Raw genomic sequence first — 18,656 nt, forward strand, 5'->3', positions numbered from 1 at the left:
CCTCAAAAGCATCTTGATAAAGTATCACTTTTAAAGTGAGACGTGACTCAGCGAAAAGAGGACTGGATTTAAATACCGATCCATCACACACATCATTTAAAATATGAGGTGTACTTTCATTCTCAGATGTAGAACCCTGTTCCAGCACATCGGTATGTTTTAGCAGAGTTGTCAATGTATGTTTTATGGGAACATACTGAGCATATTGCTCCTTTCTATTTTCATCAAACCCCAAAAAAATGGGTTGTGGATGCACGTATGGAAAATTCTCCTCAAAATACCGTTTTCTGTTGTACTCTTTGGAAAGGGAGGAGCTGCCGGATCCATGAATATTTACATCATCTAGGGTCTTCAACACGTCTTCAATTTCAGTCTCAGATAGTTCAGTTTTTGTTTGAAGACATGCTTTCAGTTGACTTTTCGTGTACTGCAGGCACATTCCATTAAGATTATTCATTTCTTCTACGATCAACTGTATTGTAGAGGAAGGGATAAGTTGTTTGGCCTGCAGTTTCATATAAAACATGCACAGATTTCTCATGTACAAACTTTTCATTTGTGCAAGGTCTGGGACATCTGCCTCAGGCTCATCATCAGCTGACCCTTCATCTGCCTGGCTTTCAGCAACAGAGGACTGAGACTCACTAGGAACTGAAGGAGGACAGTATGCACCAGAGACCTGCAGAGCTGTGGGGCTTTTGTGCTCCCTAGATAGGTGGGCTGTGAAAGATGATGTCACTGAAAAAGTTTTATCACAGTCTTTAAATGGGCAATGCACTACCTCTCTTCTTGAAATGTGAGATTTTAGGTGACAGAGAAGGTCTTTAAGGTTGATCAACTGTTTCTGACAATGAGGAAGTTGACATAGAAAGGGTGCCTGCAAAGTTGGACACTGTGACACAGTAGATGACCGCCGATGATGGCGGTAAACATGACATTTAAAAGCACTGTAATTTCTGAACTGAAACTTACAACTTTCCATACAACATGCATACTGATAATGTGGCTCATTTCTATGAAGCCCTGATGCATCACGTACCCTTTTAGGGTATTCACTGAAGCACCACAACTACGACAGGTGTAATCTTTTGACATCCTTAACTGCAGTGCAGTACTCACCTTTTCATTTTACTCCATGAAATCAACTCACACCACGTATCTGCAGAGAGAAAGAAAAAAAAACAAAACTTTATGAATAATGAAATCTGCCAAAATCAAAATAAATGCTATTGGTTGTGAAATAGTTGACCTAAACTGTGTTAGCCAATCTCCCCTCAACAAAATAAAAGAAGATCGTTAGCTTATCCTTTACATATTTTTCAGTATTGTTTTGAATTTCATGTTGACCTGTGACTAGGGATGCACCAAAATGAAAATTTGAAAAACCTTGAAAAAGGCAGAGTAGGTTGCTCCTCCTATATTTTTGAGAGGCAAGAGGAAGATCAAAATATTATAGAACTATAGAAAGAGTAACTGGTTGAAATAAACCATTACCAAATCTCAGTATCATTTATAAAATATTTTTTCTCTCTTCTTTGGAAGAAAATACACCTAAAATGGTTCACTAGCGACACCTGCAAGCGGAGGAGAAGGAGCAGTCTGCGTGAAAGAAAGGAGCAGGTGGGGGCTAGAGGAGGACAGGGGCTTCTGACTCAATGCATTTTTTTTCATGCTAATCTATGATTGGCTAAGACACGTAAAATGACATGCCAAAGGAACCAATCAACGACCAGAATACAAGATTGACATCAGGTTGGTGCAATGACAGTTCCCAAATTTCACCTTCACATTTATACAACTATATTGACCCTTTGCTAAGCCCCGCCCCCCTTGTTTACTGTTGCTATGTCTGTAAAGCTTTCATTCCCAGCCATGCTCCGAGCATAAGAAATATGTAGCTTTCAGCAACATTGGCATTAGTTTCAAAGGAAATATCAGCAAATTTCTGGATAAACTGTTCAGAGATATCAGAGAGAAGCAGTCACAAAGATCATTCATAGTTTTCAGTGACTTGACCCGCGCAGATGGAGGGTAAAACATTGGTTCAACGACATGACAGTAATCTCTCTCTTTTTTTTTTCCATCGCTCACTGAAAACAGTCCCTGCCAGGAGGATCCCTCGCCTTAAAGCCCAGGCAAAAGCTTTAAAAGTACAGCTGTCATTTGGGAGATGAAGGCAGAGTTTTCCCCATCACTATAACACTTGCTCAAGTCTAATGAATGGGCAACATGAAAAATAACTCAGCATGAGCAACTTTTTTTTTTTCCCACATCCTATATTGCCGCCGCAGCAACAACATCCTGCTACAAACAAATGTAGGGCTGCAGCTAACGATTATTTTCATTATCGATTAATCTGTCGATTATTTAAACGATTAATCTATTAGTTGTTAAACCGATTATTCATTTATCAAAATAGTTGACGATTAATTTAACCCTGTGCCTGTGTGTGGTCGTGCACATGCGCGAGCGAGCGCACACACACACGCACACAGTGCTGATCAAAGCCATAACTATATCATAGCCCTTCTATATAAAAGCCCATTAAAAAAACCTAGAAATATGCAGAGTAAAATTGAAAACCTGAAACTACAAAAAAAAAAAAATAATGCATCAAAATCAGTTTTGTTGTTTTGTTTTGAGGGGACAAAAATGTCCCTAAAGGTATAAGTGTATGCATTTTTTGCCCACAGTGTATTATTGACCTTAGAAAAATTTCAAAACCAAATTTTGACAAGTTACATAAAATTAAGCTTCCTAGCCAAAAATCAATGCCATTTCAAGTCATACAGTGAAAGTTATGGCCAAAAAACGAGTGAAAATTTCCCTCAAAGGACAAAAATGTCCCTAAGGGTACAAGAGGGTTAAAAATCTCCACCATTGTTCAATCTTTTGGTTATGATTACTTAAGCCGGCAATGTAGCATCTCTCACTGAACTCATCATCATGGGTACCTCTTAAAAACATCTGCATCTGCTCCACTGAGCGGTTCTCAGTGCCCAGGTCTGCCCTGATTCGTGTGGGAGTGCTGCTCTTGTCTTCTACTTCATCAATGAAGTAACCAGAAATAACTCTGGGGTTGCTATTTGTGGTGTAAGCATGCAGCCACATGACCATACGCGAAAATCCGTCAACGGCACCGTTAATACATATTCCATAAGGTTTCAGTTTGACATACGAATTGACATGCCATAAGAAGTTGGGGCCTGGGTTTGTGTACAGGCGTCATCTTAGATGGTTACGTTGCCTCAGCTGTACTCCTTGAGGATCTAGGATTTTTAGCAGGTGCCGCACAGTTCTCTGAGTCACTACCAAACCAGTTTGGATACATTTCACATTCATGAATTTGTATCCATGAAGCATCCTATGTTGGTTCAACTGCTCCTGCAGAAAGAGAGCGACATCCAGCAAGTCAGACTGGGCTTTCTGCCTGAACAGTCCCAACGACTTGAGATGCCTGCGCAGTGTTGACATACTAATATTAATACCATCCTCATTTTTAAGAAACATCAGTATTTCCCAGTGTCTCAAACCGAGAAGGTAGTAATAGCAGATTAACTGTGATAGCGCCATCACTGCCCAATGATTAGCGAGGATTTACAGGCGACAAGAACTTTTTCTTTTTCTTTATCTTATCTCATAATTACGAGTTCCTGATCTCGTAATTACGAGATCAGGAACTCGTAATTACGAGATCTTTTCTCGTAATTACGAGATCAGGATCTCGTAATTACGAGATATGGTGTCTATTTTTTTTTTTTTATCCAGTGAATGCAATGCGCTTCCATACATAAGGATGTGACAGTGTGGTCTGTATAAAAATATTAATTTGTGTGCGTGTATACATGGAAAAATACACAATGTCAAATCCCTATGTGAAAATATAGCTAAATGTAAAACCATAAATTCTGTTGTTCATCACATCCTCATGACAACTTAGAAACATGAATTTGATGATATTAGTCATGCATTCCAGAGTTAGGGGATTACAATTGAAGTTTTTACTAAAATCCAGCTAAATCATTAATTTTCTCCTGCTTCCCCAGCAGAGCAAACACATACAAAATAATAAGCAGTAAAATTGCCTGTATTTTTCTTCTATTTTTTCATTATTGAGGTTTGCGAGCCACTGTTGCAAAAAAAAAAAAAAAAAAAAAATGCTAAGTTTGTGTTGATATGGATGTCTGGGGGTTGTGGCTGTGTAGCTACTAAAAAGATATTGTGCGTGTGTGTGTGTGTGTGTGTGTGTGTGTGTGTGCATGTGTGTAATTATGTATCTAAAAACTGCAGATTATGAGCTGCAGTTTGCTGCAAGGTTACATTACTGTTCTCTCCATCTCTCTCTCTCTTTCTCCCTCACTCACACACACACACATGTCTTTATGTCTTTGTGAGGACCACGTTTTCAGAGGTCTTTGTGAGGACCACCACTTCCACTGTAGCTAGAATGGTGCAAAAAACAAAACTACCACTAGGTGGGACTAGAGAGTTAGAATGTCACTTCAGATTTCAGAAAACTCAAAGTAAAAAAAATATTTTACTGCTATACGTGTGAGGACTGACCGCTGTTGCTAGGCAGATTTGACATACACTTTTTTTTTTTAAGTTTCTCTCTCAGTAGCCAATCAATAGACATTATATTGCTAGCATTTTGCAGACTCGACTCAGTAACAAACAGTGTTGTTAAATTGAGCTTTTGGTGTTACTACTGACTACTGTTCCACATGATTCCACTTTTATATGGCACAGTTTAGAATATGGGTGACATCAAGGATGCAGCTACCAACAATTTTCAATTTTCTTTTGATTAATCTGCCAATTATTTTCTTGATTAATCGACTGTTTTGTCTATTAAGTGTCAGAAAATGGTGAAAATGCCTTCCCACAGCTCAAGGTGACGTCTTCAATATCTTGTTTTGTCTTGACAGCAGTCCAATACCAAGAGATATTCAGTTAACTATCACATATGACAAGAAAAGCATCAAATTAGCATAATTAAGAAGCTGGAACCAGTTTTGTTTGCATAAAAATGACTACAATGATAATTCAATTATTAAAACAGTAGTTGATGAATCATTTCATTAACTGTTGCAGCTCTAATTGACATTCATGCTTAAAAGTGGAAAGTAAGTTACTGTACTCACTGTACTCAAGTGCAGCTTTGGGGCTTTTTCAGTTATGCGATTTCATTTGAAGATATTCGTTTTGATCTACTGCATTTAAAAAAAAATCAATCTTCCACATGTCACTAATACTAGTAACATTACATGCATTGTGTTTTTGATATACAGTATATCAAAAAGCTTAATACTTATATTTGCTCTATTAAGAACCCAACTTGTCCACCCTCTTGACCCCATTTATTTTTAATAAGTTTAATATTTTCCTGTATTTTCAAACCCATGCAAATATTTACTAATGCCATAAGACTTAATGAAAGACTTAACAAATGAGGTAATGCCAGAATTACTTTATTTTAGTGGCATATAGCTTAACAAATAGCCAAGATTTTTGTCCACATTACAACAACATCACCACATTACTGGAGAGCTGGCATCAAGGACCTAAACAGTAGCTTAATACAGATCTGGCTGTTAACTTATTCTGAAAAACTACTGGAGAGCTGGATCATACACTTCCTTCAAGTTTTAAACAGTAACTTAAAACAGATCCAGCTGCTGTTAACCATATCAGTTCCAACTTATTCTGAAAAACTACTGGAGAGCTGGATCAAGGACTTCCTTCAAGTCTTAAACAGTAACTTCATACAGATCCAGCTGCTGTTAACCCCATCAGTTCCATCTTATTTTGAACAGGATAGTAGGGGAAAACCCGCATAACATGAAAATTAACTACAACTGTTTCCTTTTTTGAGATGTGATGGAATTGTAGATTTGGTTCTTAACATCTTTCCAGTTGCGGCTACAGAGTACCTGTTCTGCTTCAATAGCCTTGACACACAGTTCTTTACCAGGAACTCTCTGCAGAGTGATGTACCGTCCCAGCTGTCGCCACACTGCTGCCTTTTCTTCAGAACTCCAAGGCCTGCGATGGCATTTTTTTTTCTTGCGAAATTGTGGATTCAGACCTGAAATAGAAATTACAAATGTAGACAGGTACTGACATCCTCACTATTAAAAAATCATGTATATTTCATTTAACCATTTACAGACTGTATAACAAAACTGAAAAAGACCTTTCATATTCACTGTATTTCATCATTATCCACCAAAAATCTTTTGCAGTATTGTTCGCAGTATACTAATACGACCAGACATATAAAGACATAGCTATTTTCTCATGGTTTATATTGTTGTATCACCCAACTTTATCTGTTACTATACTGTCTAATATGTATACTGCATTTTCTATGATGGAGGACAGCGTTCACAAACCGAGAAAGGAAACTGTGTAGAATTAAATCATTCAATGTATATATAAAGATGAGATGCAATGAGAATATAATGTTTAATGATCATGGCAAACCTGAAACAAAATCAAATGTCAATCATCGGTACCCATCTACAGAGCATCAGTAGTGTCAGTGAAGTGAGGTGACAGCAAAAAGCCCAAAGGATACTAAAAGATAACATACACCAGCCACACCCTGTTCACCCTTCTGCTCTCTGACAAAAGATTCACAAGTATCTGCTGCTGTATCAACAGACTACAGGGCAGCTTCTTTCCTCAGACTGAGACTCCTGAACTCATCCACTGCACTCCAATATAAAAAAACATTTGAGTAGCATACATGGACTACAACTTGATTTCATACAACCTTGTGTTGCAAAATGCTAAACGAGTCTTAATAATAATAATAATTATAATAATAGGGGCATCGGTGGCTTAGTGGTAGAGCAGGCGCCCCATATACAAGGCTGTCGTCGCAGCGGCCCGGGTTCGACTCCAGCCTGTGGCCCTTTGCTGCATGTCATCCCCTCTCTCTCTCTCCCCCTTTCACACTTCACTATCCTATCAATTAAAGGCAAAAAATGCCCTAAGAAACATCTTAAAAAATAATGATAATAATAATAATGGTCTCATTTGCTTAGGTGGGTAATACAGAGGTATCAGTATTAAACTGAGACTGTTTCGTAACCTTATACAGGCCTGAAACTTTTGTTGTGCTTTGCTTCGCACTTCCACACTGCTGCATTTCTCTTAAATGTTGTTTTACTTGATTTTATGCATTGTGTGCGCTCTATTTGTATCTTTACTTTTATTATAATTATTATTGTTCTGTGTGTTTTATCCATCTTACTTTACATTAATTATGGTCTCCTGTGCCTGTTTTTATATTAATTCCATTTGTTTTTATGTGAAGCACTTGGTCGGTTTTGGTGCAAAATATCCATTGGTGCATGGAGTTTACCTGTTTTCTCACTCTTTTTCATCTCATCCGATGGTCTTCCAGTCACAGTGTTTTGAGTCAGAACATCTACTTCTTCTGCAAGAAAAGAAGATTATCACCTCAGCATTAACTACAGTTCATCATACTCACAGACACACTCACAGACTGTATCACAGTGCTTCTGCAATGAATCTGATGTTACTGTATGTTCATACTATCTGAATCTTCAACAGGCTCAGAAACCCTCTTTTGTCTCTTTCCTTTGGAGGATCCATCAAGAAGAAAAACAGCAAGAGAAGAACATCATTGCAGTGTGAAACTACATATTTAAAGTTATTCAAATTAAATTAATAGTGTATTAAGATATAGAACATGATTGGACACTACAGTGCAGCAGCAGGAGGAAACAAAATAAGCTGACAGAAGAAGAGTTTACCTCTTTTCTCACTCTTTTTCATCTCATCCGATGGTCTTCCAGTCACAGTGTTTTGAGTCAGAACATCTATTTCTTCTGCAAGAAAAGAAGATTATCACCTCAGCATTAACTCCAGTTCATCATACTCACAGACACACTCACACACCGTATCACAGTGCTTCTGCAATGAATCTGATGTTACTGTATGTTCATACCATCTGAATCTTCAACAGGCTCAGAAACTCTCTTTCGTCTCTTTCCTTTGGAGGATCCATCAAGAGGAAAAACAGCAAGAGAAGAACATCATTGCAGCGTGAAACTACATAGTTTAAGTTATTCAAATTAAATTAATAATGTATCAAGATATAGAACATGATTGGACACTACAGTGCAGCAGCAGGAGGAAACAAAATAAGCTGACAGAAGAAGAGTTTACCTCTTTTCTCACTCTTTTTCATCTCATCCGATGGTCTTCCAGTCACAGTGTTTTGAGTCAGAACATTTATTTCTTCTGCAAGAAAAGAAGATTATCACCTCAGCATTAACTCCAGTTCATCATACTCACAGACACACTAACACACCGTATCACAGTGCTTCTGCAATGAATCTGAAGTTACTGTATGTTCATACCATCTGAATCTTCAGCAGGCTCAGAAACCCTCTTTTGTCTCTTTCCTTTGGAGGATCCATCAAGAGCAAAAACAGCAAGAGAACAACATCATTACAGCGTGAAACTACATAGTTTAAGTCAGTGGTTCTCAAACTGGGGTCCAGGGACCCCCAGTGGTCCTTCAGGGTGTTCCATGGGGTCCCCAGCAAAAAGGGGAATCTTTTTTTTTTTAATACCATCCATAACACAAATTCTCTGATTTCAGCTTCTTAAATGTGAATATTTTCTGGTTTCTTTGCTCCTTTATGACAGAAACTGCATATCTTTGGGTTGTGGACAAAACAAGACATTTGAGGACGTCATCTTGGGCTTTGAGAAACACTGATGGACATTTTTTACCATTTCGTAGACCAAACAAATAATCTGTTAATTGAGAAAATAATCAACAGATTAATTGACAATGAAAATAATGATTAGCTGCGGCCCTAAAAAGATCTAAAAACAAACATTTGATCAAATGGGGGTCCACTAATCTGTGTCACTTTAGGGATCCTTGAAGTGAAAAAGTTTGAGAACCACTGGTTTAACATGATTGGACACTACAGCACAGCAAAGCTGACAAGAGAAGAGTTTACCTGTTTTCTCAGTCCTTTTCTTCTCATCCAATGGTCTTCGAGTCACAGACTTTTGAGTCAGAATGTTAACTTCTTCTGCAAGAAAAGAAGATTATCACCTCAGCATTAACTCCAGTTCATCATACTGACAGACACACTCATACCAAATGAAGAAAATGCTGTAGTTATTTCATTATTTTGTGACATTTAGTGACAACGCAATTGATGAATTCAGAAAATAATCAACAGATTAATCAATAATGAAAGAATGTCAGTTGCAGCCCAACAAACTTCATACCATCTGAGTCTTCGAAAGACCTCTCATTGAAGATCTCCAGATCATTTCCACTGACTTGTGACTCCTGTACAGCTCCCACTTCTGAAGATGGGGGAACTGTTTTGATAGAACACAAACACAAACAACATTCTGTTAAAAAGGGTTAACAGACAAACATCATTTTCAATACTCAAATTGCAAATGTGATTTTGGTATAATTGGAATCTCATACTTTTATACTCACTTTCTAGGCCTAAATCAATCTCATCGAGCGATTTGCCTTTGTAGGCCTCAGTTCTGAGTTCTATTGCCATGAGCAGCTTGCTAATCTTTGCAAGTTGAAGTGTGTTCTCTGTTAGCCGGTAATATTCACGATGAACACGAATATCATGTCCCATGAATTTAGCGAGTTGGTCCAACTCATTTTCTTTAAGGTTCATGATCTGACTCATTGTAGCCACATGTTTCCTCAGGTAGGTTGATGTGAGTGTTTCAGGCTTCCTTGCCCCACTTGCAGCCACATACTTCCTCAAACAGTCTGAACCTCGGAGATGGGATCCTGAATTCTGTCTTGCAAAGACATACTCATTACTGTCCAAAATGTCATTGTCTTCACTCCTTTGCTCAATGAGGAAATCAAGCAATTTGGTCATCTCCCTGGTTAAAAGTACAGGCACTTTGCGATCCCTCTTCCCTCTGATCACCAACCTGGTGAACTCATGACTCAAACCTTTCTCCAGTTTTGAGAGGCCCTGCATGATATCCTCATTTGGTTCCTCTGCGGCTCTGTTCTTGTAGGTCAACAGAGGCATTTTTGCTGCCTCACCTTGCCGTCTTCGGTTAAAAAGTATGATTTGTGAAAGAAGACACTCACTAAGAGTCTTGAATGCTTTCGGATTAGGTCCTGTCAAGAGTATCTCTTTTGCCTCCTCCTCTGTGGTCTTCAAAACCTTGTTAAGCTTCATCACATCTTCTGTGAGTGGGATCATTTCTTTTTTGTTCCACCTGTCCTCCTCTAAGTCTGTTTGTGCACGGCGTGACACAACCATATCCCACTCCGCAGATATCAAGCCCAAGAAGCTCCTCACTCTGGCTGCAGCCACTTCATCTTCAGCCTTTATATGTTGCCCAATCACAATGTCACATGTTGCCTTTAGTGAGTGCCCTAATTCTAAAGCGAGAGAAGGTGTGTCGTACCTGTACTTAGATTTGGTGAAACCAGATGCTTTTTTTGCTGCCTCTACAGCTAAGTGAAACTTAGGTGGCACTAAGACATCTTGTAGCATCTTCACTTTGTGGTCAATGGACTTTGCAGCAAGTACAAATCTCCCCAACTCCCTCATCTTTTGACTGATATGACCATGTTTTGACTGATCACTCCCGTGTTTCTCCAGCAGTCTATCACCAAATTCACATATGAGTGGGTCATTTCTGACTTCAAGAGACACCTTGTCAATGACCATTCTGTTAACAATGTCTGAGCACCTTTGTGTAGATTGTCCTCTGTGTGGAACAAGAGATGAAGCAGCAGTTTGAACTCTTCGCCTTTTCTTGGACTGAACTTCTGGCTCACCCATCATTTTACGACACTGTTTCTCATGTTTCCATAGTTTATCTTTTAAGAAGAACCCAAAACAAATGTTGCACGGTAAATAATCTTCTGGATCTGCATGTTCTGATGGCTGTCTGTAGGTTACTATCTCACCTTGTCCCTTCTGCAACACCTCAATGTTATGATAGTAATTGCCCTTCCTGCGAAGTCCCTCTAACATTTGGCGACGCTTCTTTGAGGATGGTGGAAGGTTTGTTGCTAGGGCCACTTCTTTTTCATCGCTGTGTTTCCGCGTTAGATGCCGTGCCATTTTACTCTGTGGTTTTTTGCAGTATACACAGTAATGTCTTTTGTCCCACTTCCGTTTTTCTCCCTTGATACAGCATTTCACTGACATTTGTGACGTCTCCTCATTCTCACCATCAGCGCTGTAATCTGTGTCAATGGTCATCTCTGTTTCTGTCAATGTCGTCTGTGTTGTTGAGTTTTTCATTTGCGTCAGTTAAGGTTTTGGTAGGTGAAGTTGCGTGAACTTCTCTGAATTTATCACATTTTTTCTTGAATTTTAGTTTTGTGTTACCGTCATGATTTTCATTGTCTGAGGAATCTGAAGATGATGGCGCATAATCACTTTCCAGATCATAACTGGATTCCGACAGAGAATCAGCTTCGACACAGTCCAACTGAAAGAAATAAACAGATAAAAATGTAAATGTTTCAAATCTTGAATATGGAACTAAACCTAGAACTAATCACTCAAAATCACAAGTTGGCTTGTAGACCAAATTTGGATGAAATTCAAGGAAGAAGCTGCAGAAACAGCAAATCATCATTTAATATATATTATCCATTTAAGAAATACTGCACTTGCTCAAAGTCTATTAGTTCAAATATATCTTTTTTTCAGAATAAACAGGTCTGTTTGAAAAAAAAAAAAGTATTTGATGTCAATAGTTGCAGTAAAGATTAATGATAGATTATATAAACATGTAGAATTTAGGTTAACCAAGAAAAAATGTGTTATTATAGAACTATAACACTACTAATCAGTGACATCTGTGAAAAACATTGTACTCACAACAGCCTCACAACCAATTAACGAAGGAGGTGAAAATTGATAAACAACAAAGATTTCCTCAATGTAACTTTACTCAAATCAAACATGTCACTGATCTTTCTGACTTCATAGAGATCAAAGATCATGTGAATAGTTTACTGAAGCATCATAATATAACCAATAACCAATTTCCCTATTAGGGAGAATGGGACACAACCAAAATTGATGCTTACATGTTGCATGGCTCACTATAACAACATGCAACAAGAGGTTACAACTAGGGTTGGGCGATATGTTCAAATATATGGGAGATGTGAGTGTCTGTGTGAGCAGTGCGGACAGAGCTGCTGTTTGCAGACAGATAGCTGCTGTGTGCTGGGGAGCTTTAGAGGAGTGGTGGTGGCAGAGCTGGAGCTTCACTGGAGGAATAAACACTGAATCACACTCGGCTCAGAATTTATTTTTTAAACTTTTGGAATTAAAAAGTGGATTTCAGTGGATTTACACACTGTTGCTCTTCACTGCCTCTCTCTGCCATTGCTGGCCTGTATATGCTACTGGGTGACCTAACATAAAAGATACATACATTTTCAAATGTAGCCTGAAAATAACCTGAGCATGTGAAAGTTAGGAGACAAGTTCACTGGCAAAGGACAAGTGCTCATGTTGTGCCCTGGCCAAACTGACTCACAGCGAATTTAGCAAATAAATACTACACAGATATGATGTATGCAATAACTATAGAGAATACTGTTATCCAATACTAATTTGCAAGTAGACTATTCTGCTATATCCCACATCAAAATGGTAAACAGACTTGCACCGATTACAATTTTTTGGGCCGATACCGATTTCCGATTTGCAGAGTGTTTGGACCGCTGATTCTGATTTTGGCTGATTCCGATTTCATTTTTTTTCAAGCCACTTTACAGCACACAAGATATTGCAGTATTTTCTGTCTTTCCTTCATTAGAACATTTTAACAGGAAAAAAACCCCCATAAAATTCACACAGGGCTTTACATCTACAAAATGCAGTGTTATGGACATTCTAATTTTAACAACGAGAAAAAAGGTGCACATTTGAACAGGCTGCCATGGAACATTTATATTTGGTGCACATTTGAACAGGCTGTCATGGAACATTCATAATTTGGTGCACATTTGAACAGGCTGCTGCTCCCGTGAGAACGCTCCCGTCAGTAAGCGCAGACGCAGATGCAGTGCATCTTCAGCACACGGACATGCGCCTCGTCAGTTTCAAGCGGCACCGTGCAGCAGGAAGAGCTCCACTCCATTAAGTTTTACACGGACAATTAACAACTTTCTCCTTCTCTCTTTTGATGTGTGTGCGTGAATGATTAAGGTGAGAAGCCGCCCATGTTTACAGATTGTATATGCATATTTGTAAGAATTAAGAAGACGTAAAGCTATTTTTCCTTTTGTAAATTTCAGAAACACACACACACGCTACACTTGTGAACATCCTGCATTGAAAATTAAAGTGTCCTCTCGACCCTGATTCTCTGGCTATAATCATTTACTCCATAGTTGTTCTACCCAGATCAGTGTGTCCCTGAGGTCTCCTTCCTCACATCGCTCAAGCCGTGAGCTGCACTTGTGCGTGTGTGTGCGCTGCTGATATTATGCAATGTCAGTCATGCTTTAGACTGACCGGCCGATCGCAGGTCATGGCCGATCACGTGAAAACCAGCCCGATTCCGAGTACTGCCAATAAATCGGTGCAAGTCTAATGGTAAACAAGCCAAATTGAATACATACCAGTTCCTCTTGATCCTTCTTTTTTCTGTTCATCATCTATAAAGTAAAATATAAAATAAAATTAACAAAAAGCAATGTTACAGACCAACAAACAATCACAAACAACTATAGGTTAGATTCACTCAATGTCCACTTTATCAGGTACACCTGTACAGTCTTTTGCATCTCAATACAACAGCTCTGCCATAAATTGAACCTTTAGGAGCAGGTGTTCCTCAGTGACACTGTCAACAAAACTGAACATTGTAGGCACAACAGTACTAGATTGCATTACTGTACCAGAGTGCAGGTGTACCTGTGCCTTTGTGGACTTTGTGGTCTAGATGGAAATATCTGAAGCCATCTGGAGACACTCTAAACAATCTGGTAAAAGAACTTTTCAGTAATATTAAAGCCTAATCATTTATTTTCCTCCTTGTTTCTAAACAGTATTCATGATTTCTATATAAACATTGCATCAGATGAAAGGACATTAAAACTTAGAATTGACTATGACCTATGTAATGCTGCTAGCTGCTTCATTTATGAAGAATGTCAACAGACATTTTAGCAAAAAACAAATTAAAAAGGACTTTGTTTTTGTTTTTTATTTCACAGGGTGCACTGTATTTCAAGCTGTAATAACAGAGAAGCATAATGTGATGTGATCTAGTTTGAGGTGGTTGTGATTACATATTGCCTAAATAGAAATGTACCTATCAAGTAAAAAAACATTTTTAAATTTTGGTCAGGCATGATTAATTGTAGATGTCACGTTAAAAAAAAAAAAAAAACAGTAGATGGGTAAGGTAGGGTTTACAGAGCAGGTGGTCGCTAATATTTGTATTCAGACGTCAGCATGGTTTCTCTTGAAAATGCACACTTTGAGTTACCTACTTTGTACACGTTAGTTAGTAGTTACATGAATTTTCATAAATACCATATATTCGATAGCCTTTGAACTTGGAGTTGGTAACTTAATTGGCGTAAACCTAATTAGCTGTGTTGTGTAGAGCCGCCGGGCTCTCACTGTTCCAGAATATTCAGTGCTTCAGAAAATAACCCTGAGCCTATTTTATAGACCTCTGCTCGAAAATTGCATACCCATAATGAAATGAGTATATCTCTGCAACCACATTGGGACACTTGTGAGATTTGTTAAGGTGTGTAAATATCAGTACATGTGTTATATGTGAAGAGTAAATGAAGCACACAGCACATATGAAACATTTTGAGGTTTGCCTAAAAGAAAAGCATTTAAAGGATGAGTATCCCTTTGGAATGATGCAGCTGCAGCTCTAAACCTCTATCACATCATAGTACAATATGTGAACATTAACTCTGCAAAGGCTGATTCTGATAAAGTGAAGCAGAACAATACTAGAGAGGTTTTAGTACAGATAATTCAGGCGAGCTCTCCAAAATTGCATGTTTGCATGTGATTTTTGTCATGTACAATCCTATATCTTTAATTTATTTTTTCTGTAAATCCCTACTGATGTTTAGGGTATACACATATAACTGTCTGTTTCGTTTTTCCACCTATTTCTGTTGTTGTTGTTTTTTGGCCCCTATCTCTCTGATGCTTGTCTGTGTTTTGCGTAACGTGGCATCAAGTTAGAGCCCGAAATATGAAGAGTGGGTCGGCATGGAGTTTGATTTTTTGTTATTTATTTAGTTGTTGTTTGTGCTGTGTTTGGGGCATGTAAAAGGGTTTATACAGCCTTGTACCCCAGGTTCTGCTGTTTAATTTGATGTGCAGCATCACTATATTCTTTGTGATTAGTGCATTGTTTCACTGTGTTTGCAAAGTCACTCCCAAAATCTCCCAATCTGGGGACTTTTGGTTTTAACACTATCAGTCACTGTCTAGCTTTCAAATAATACTGGTGTCCGACATACAGCGAGTCCAGCGGCTGTAAGAGCACAGGTTTCATCCACCATTATACATACTGTAAAATACACCTTTAATCAGATGTTTAAACATTTGACACCAATCATATAACTTTAGCAGTGTAATGAAACAGAGACTGACAAACACTGTGTTTTGCTCCCTTGCTAATTAACGTTAGCCTTCTCTCCGTCTGATTAAGTACAAGCTAACATTAGCTAAACTGTTTCACTCAGGCTGGAAACACACCGGACGGCTAGCAAAGACGTTTATTTTTCGGCCTAATATAGTTTGATAAAACATGAAATATGTCTTGCCTCGATTAATTGTAGATTTTTCTCATGTTCTGCTTGGGTGTTGGCTGTTATTTCCATGTCATATCTCTCCTGGCAGTCATTGTGGTGCTCCCTCAGTCGCTGCAGCCTCCGTGTCTTTCTGTGTCGAAGCATGCTTCTAATGATGCATTCAGGTCCCCAAGGAAAGTCCGAATTGTGGGTGTTTGTGTTGAATGGAAGTTTTACAAAACTTGAAAATGTTACTCATGAAGTTAAATATTCTTACTGGAAATCAATAATCTAAATGGAGTTTATATTTAACTCTTGGTCATGAAATAATTACTACAACATCAGAGATTTGAGCTGTCCTCCATTTTAGTATAAAACAAGTTCAATCAGACCAGTATAACTGTATCCCATATTCCCTGAATGCAGCATTAAGTGTACTTGCAGGTCGGTGCAGGTGCTTGATTGTTTCTCCCCTCCCCCACCCCTAGTGGCCTGACTTGACTGTGAGCTGTTGAACAGAGGCACAGTCACAGCAGTATGCATGAATTCAGTTTGAGCAATATCCCAACACAAGTCTACACTTTATTTTATGCTTTTATTTACTCAAGTACTTAGTAGTACAAAGTAATTCAAATTATTTACCAGCTGAAACATTAAAGCAATGATCTAAGTAATGCATCAATTATTATGATCTAATGATAAATGATAAAATCACACTACATTGCTTAAGTTTATTTTGATATTTATACTTTAAGTATTAATAATGTAACTGTAAACTTAATAAGTATACAGTTAAGTATTTTTTTAATGCTGGACTTTTACTTGTAAGCGAGTATTTTAACATTGGTATTACTACATGTACTGATAAATGTGATCCTGGCTGTAAACAGGCCTGAGTGTCAGAGCTGAGAAGTGCAGAATATTGTTTGGTCCTCTGCTGCCTTCAGCTCAGCCTTAATTGATGGGCCATCAGGAGGAGGGGCGCTCCCCCCCTGCACCCAGACTGCTGCAGCCTCAGAGCAGAGTTAACCCTATGGGCCCTAGGCGTTTTTTGGGGTACTTTTCCTGCCTTTACTTTTAAGCTCATATCACAGTCATTATAAAGGCTACACACACATGCTATATCTTGTTTTTCTCAGGACAGTCGAGGCTATCCAGATTTGCCATCATTACATGTCCTTCTATGTGCCTGTATTTTATATTAATTTTTATATCAATGAAAAAAACAAATCTGTGTTACTAAATTCTTACATTTTTACATGTATCTCACCATAGCAAGTTGGAAGTTGACATATTCTGCCATATATGAAGAGGGGAGACTCTCTGGAATCTGGCAATATAAGAACCATGATGGTGGGACATTCTGTCACTTCACAGTTGTCCAAAGCATGATTGCCAGTATTTTTTCATTGTTGCAAGAAATTCCATTGACTCATTCACAAGTCAAATATGTGTTTTATCTGAAATAAACATGCAATATTTACATCTAAGATAATAGAAATATAGTCAACCAAGTGCAATGATGTCCTCCAAGATAATATTTGCCACTTTGTTTGCAGTAATAAAAAAAATTCTGGATGTTTTCTTGTCGACATGATCTTGACTTAAGCCTTGTTCACATTACACGACTGGCCGACCAATCTTGAGTCACGGAGATCTTTTCAGTGTGCATATCTGGCGACGTGTTTCTGTCATCAGGAGTCTCGCTAACTGCATTACGACCTGTGTGTGCACACCACAAGATTTCACTTCCGAGCCCTTCCCGACAGATGTGCCCGGTCTCCCGATGAACATACTCAAATTTCAGGCCCCTGCCTCAAAGCGTTTATGAATTATTCCAAAAAAGCAGGCTTCAGAAGGTGGCACGGGTCTGAAACTCGGCACGGTCGATGCCTTTGACCTCCTGATACACATAATCTAATTTCACCATTCTAGCTCAAAGCGTTTGTGAATTATTGAAAAAAAGGCATTAAAAAAGCAGGCCTCACAGGTCAGATCACACCCCACACGGTGACCTTTGACACTTCTACTCGAATTTCAGCCTCCTAGCTCAAAGCGTTCTTGAGTTGTTAAAGACATTATAGTTTCCCGCCATTTGCAATTCAAATGAGGGGAAGAAAATTCATTTTGAGCTACTTTTTGTAAAATGTGTCTTTTTGGCCGCCACGCAGTGACCTTTGACCCCATGGACCCCAGAATCGGAACAGAGGATCCCCAGGGGCCTCTAAACAATAATCCTGAGGGAAAAAAACCCAAAGTCCTGTAGAATTTGTTTTTGCCTGTTTCAGAATCTCTCAATCAGGAGCTGTAAGACCTATAGCCGTCTACACCCTCTGAACCAGGTGGACGTTTTGGAGCAAACAATTTTGTGAAAGTCGTGGAAGTCTGAATTTTTTATATGTTGTTCGGGGGCCCTGGACAAGCGGATAGACGTCGGTTTGGTGCAGATCGGACCCGTACTTTTCGATGGGCGTGGCTTTGAAAGATCGCCTTTTCCGACCTTTGAGTGCTCGCCATTGCCACAAAAGTGGACCAAACCTTGCGAAATTTGGCCTGTGGGCTCCATATAGGACCTATACCAGTCTCCCCGAGTCCCAACTCTGTGGACCCTCTGCAAAACTAACCAGCTCTGTGGCTGTCGTATCGCCACGGGACCAAAAAATCCTAGTAGAGGGCCCTCTGACATGCAACATAGTCAGACTTCAGCTACCAGACAGAGTCTTGCCATCTTCAGAAGTTTTCTGATGACTCTGCTATAGTTGGATGTATCAGCAAGGGTGAGGAGGCTGAATACAGGGCTGTGGTGAATAACTTTGTCTCATGGTGTGAGCTGAACCACCTGCAG

This window comes from Epinephelus moara, chromosome 7 (genome assembly GCF_006386435.1).
Source record: "Epinephelus moara isolate mb chromosome 7, YSFRI_EMoa_1.0, whole genome shotgun sequence".
In the NCBI taxonomy this organism is placed as follows: Eukaryota; Metazoa; Chordata; class Actinopteri; order Perciformes; family Serranidae; genus Epinephelus; species Epinephelus moara.